General features: G+C 36.6%; 1 long non-coding RNA gene across 1 annotated transcript; it reads right to left on the bottom strand.

Moving 5' to 3' along the window:
• Window positions 1-1320: 1320 nt before the first annotated feature.
• On the bottom strand, window positions 1321-3320 carry LOC145401105 (uncharacterized). The gene is made up of 3 exons (XR_013897538.1): window positions 3266-3320; window positions 2355-2483; window positions 1321-1465 (listed from the first exon to the last, which is right to left on the bottom strand). It is a non-coding gene; the product is annotated as an uncharacterized LOC145401105 (long non-coding RNA).
• Window positions 3321-3884: the final 564 nt, after the last annotated feature.

Below are 3884 nucleotides of genomic sequence, written 5' to 3'. Positions count from 1 at the left end.
CTGTCTGTCTGTCTATCTGTCTGCTTGTCTGTCTGTGTCTATCTGTCTGCCTACCCATCTGTCTATCTATCCACTTATTTGTCAATATATCTATCTATTTATCTGACTGTCTTCATTTATCTATATTTATTTATCTATCTATCTATCTATCTGTCTATCTATCTGTCTACCTATCTTTCTATCTACTGTATCTGTCACTGTCTATAAACCTCTCTGTTTACCTACCAACCTATTTACCTATCAATCTATCTGCCTTTCTATCTATAATGTGTGTGTGTGTGTGTGTGTGTGTGTGTGTGTGTGTGTGTGTGGTTAAAGAAACAGCAGAGTACAGATTCACCTTTATTTCTTACAGCATTTTTAGATTTTGACAGAGTTACTGATGTAGCCAATACTTTCTGAAACGAAAGGAAAACAAAAAGACGTGAGGGAAGAAACTTGAGCCCCCAGAGTGAAGCATTCTCTCAGTGAAGCCTCTTTGTGAAGCCTCTCAATGATGTCCCCTAGTGAAGCCTCTCAGTGAAGCCTCTCAGTGAAGTACCCTCCTTTTATGCCCCCCACATCACAGAAAGAGAACATGATGCACAATTGGAGGGTCTTGTGCTTTTAAGAGGGAGGGGAAAAAGACAGATATATATTATTCAAAGCCTTTTTTTTTTTTTTTTTCATAATGTGGCTCCTTGAGAATCATTCAATTTGCAGATATAATTCCTCAGCATATAATTTTTCCTATATTATTTTTTCAACATCATTTGCTTACTTATAATTCCTATCCCCTTGCCTTTGCTTAAGCGCTCTGGGTGAAGTTTTATAACCACCTTCTTCACTGTAGCTCGTAAAGTCTTTCACGCCTCAGTAAAAACTTCCTAATTGAAGGGAAATAGAAAAATATACAAACTCTTCCTATCGCCACACACACATACTGGTGAACAAAAATGACACGGTAAAGAGACTATTATACAGGACAAAAATACTACTGTGAGCCCGTTTAGGTATTTTTATTAAGCATACACGCGATCGCTGTTTTTACCTTCCTAGAATGTTGGGTTTACTGCTCCCCTTCTGCTGCTGGTTCCTCCTCTTCCCCCTCCTCCTCCTCCTCCTCCTCCTCCTCCTCCTCCTCTTCTTCTTCCTCCTCCTCTTCACCTCCCTCCTCCTCCTCTACTTCCCCTTCCTCTGCGGCTTCCCTGATTAAGAAAATGTTAGTTATCATATAAACCATTATTATTATTATTATTATTATTATTATTATTATTATTATCTTACAAATCGCTGAGATGAGGTATTACGTATTCTCTTAAGCCAGTGAAGCTAAAACAATTATATCCATGAAAAAATAAACAGATATACATTTTCGAAGCCTTCATACCTTTTCTCGATATCATGTAGCTCCTCTTCATCATCATCATCATCATCATCATCATCTTCCTCTTCCTCGTCGATGTCCTGAGTCTCCACAGCGTCCCTAAATTTCACGTTAGAATTAGATTTTGAAAGTAGTGGAGTTAGTCATCATCATCATCATCATCATCATTATCCCGACTTCTATTCCCACTAAGAATGAGTTAAGATATTGCTAATTGAAAAGTTTGATAAAAAAAAAATCATCATCATCATCATCATCATCATCATCATCATCCCGACTTTTATTCCCACGTAAAAAAAAGCTATTACTAACAGAAAAGTATGACAGTATATAATATAAAAACAATAATAAAAATTATCATCATTATACTGCCTTCAAAATCATCTACGGGCCTTAATTACAAGGGTGCTCTATAAAGCTGAAGGAAATCGTCTGGCAGCAGCAAAAATAAGCTAAAGATTTCATTACCACATCGGATCCTTACAATTCTAAAAATCTATCTTTCATTGTACAATCTTATTTTTCTGTAGCAAGATTAAACTGTCACCACATCCAGGGGTTGTACCTGATGAGGAGGGGTTGTAATTAACTCTAAATAACCCATTTGCAAGTAGAGGCCTCAGTCATTTGAATAAAATTGGTTGGATGCAGAAAAAAAAGAGAGAAAGAAAAGGAAGAAAAACAAAGAAAGAATAAAGGAAAGAAAATATAAGAAAGAAAAATGAAAAACTGACAGAAAAAACAAACTTTGGCAACTGAGAGATGTAAGTACTTCTAGTCTGGGCGACATCCCTCTTTTAGCTTTCGTTTACTTCAACAAGTCAGTAATATTCGTCGGTAGTAAGGCCTCTCGTACTGAGGGAGTTCAGTAAGGCAATAACACACCTTTCTGATTCTAAAGGTCTATCTAAAGGCGAAGAAAATGGTCAAGAGATAGTGAGAATATAATGAGACGTACAAAACCAGACTGTGTTACGTGCTCCCTCACCTCTTTACTTGGTTGTGGTCGACGTCGGCTACCTGTGGGGCTTCATCGACGCTGGAGCTAAACACCCAGCTGTGACTAGACCCAAACACGGCGAATAAAACAAACACACACAATACGACGGTGTTGGTCCTGTGGAAGATGTAATGTGGATGAATGTATATGCCTTTCAAGAAGGTGTTTTAACACTTTCAATCCGCTAATGTATTCTGTGTTTTAGTACTTTTATTTCCAGGCGATTTTATTCAGCTACGGGTCTTGGACTGGACAAGCTAGTTAAAGCCATTATTAACACTTTGCTTCTTATCCTTCCAGCGTTGAAGAATATCGTCATCGGATTCAAGGGGTTAACTCATTTGTTGTCAAAATATTACTCCGATATTGACTGGTATATCATCAAAATGTTACTCTAATGCATAAACCCTCAAGTGTTCAAGTGCTCAAGGTCTGTATATTCAAAATGACACTGAAAGAGGATTAATAATGTAAAAATACAAGGTTAAGTTCAGCTATTTTTCGATCCTTTGGGTTTTTGACTAACTAATAGCACTCGAAAGTTATTGGGATATGATTTTTAGAATTTTTCCCAATTTATTTTTTTATCTATGGATGTTTATGACTCACCTTCCCAGAGAAAATGTTCGCCTCACATGCTGTTCCTCATTCCGATATCCCATTATTATTTTCTACGGATAATATTGTTATTTTGTAACAGTATTCGCATTTATTATTCTCTACATATTTATCATACTTCAAGTTCTCATAGCCAGTACACATATCATGATACCAGTTTTTATTGATCATCTGTTATTCCTCATTGATATCCAAGTACAAACTCTCTAATCCAGTAGTTTCAAACTGTTATTCATTTTCTCACTAATAGTTACTTCCAATAATCACTAAGCCCTACTCACCTCATGATGCCTGGTGTGTGTGTGAATCAGGTGTCCTTCTGTTTCTCGGGCTGACTGTGAGGATAATGGTGGTGGAGGAAGGCGCAGGCTGACTCTTATGTACACCTTGTCTCACTCCAGTAGACAATGGGATGACGTGGTCTGGGTGGCGTGGAACACACCTTTGCGTATGATCTGACCGTATGATTTGTGTGTGTGTGTGTGTGTCTCAAACACACACACACACACACACACACACACACACACACACACTATTAATAATAATTATAATAATAATAATATTAATAATAATGATGGTGACGATGATATAATAATAGATATCATTTAAGTAGCCTTGAGAATGTTCATTTCACCGGATTGATTCTAAATAATGTTAATAGTTTAACATAATTATACAGTATGTTTTTATTATGTTTTAGCTGGAAATACATCTCTTGAACCTTGTGTAACTGGCAATGGCGCTGGACAAATAATAGAATAGCTCTTAAATTACCTAAATATATGAATATCTTTAGAATGGTTGGTAATTATTGTCGTATTAAGGGCATTACATGTAGCAATTTTGATGCAACACTGAAGAAATTTTTGGTTTCAAAGTTACTCAAGTTATGCTCCTTTT

This window comes from Coenobita brevimanus, chromosome 54 (assembly GCF_032717465.1).
Source record: "Coenobita brevimanus isolate Jiangsu-jjx chromosome 54, ASM3271746v2, whole genome shotgun sequence".
In the NCBI taxonomy this organism is placed as follows: domain Eukaryota; kingdom Metazoa; phylum Arthropoda; class Malacostraca; order Decapoda; family Coenobitidae; genus Coenobita; species Coenobita brevimanus.
This window is presented reverse-complemented; position numbering and strand designations above follow the sequence as displayed.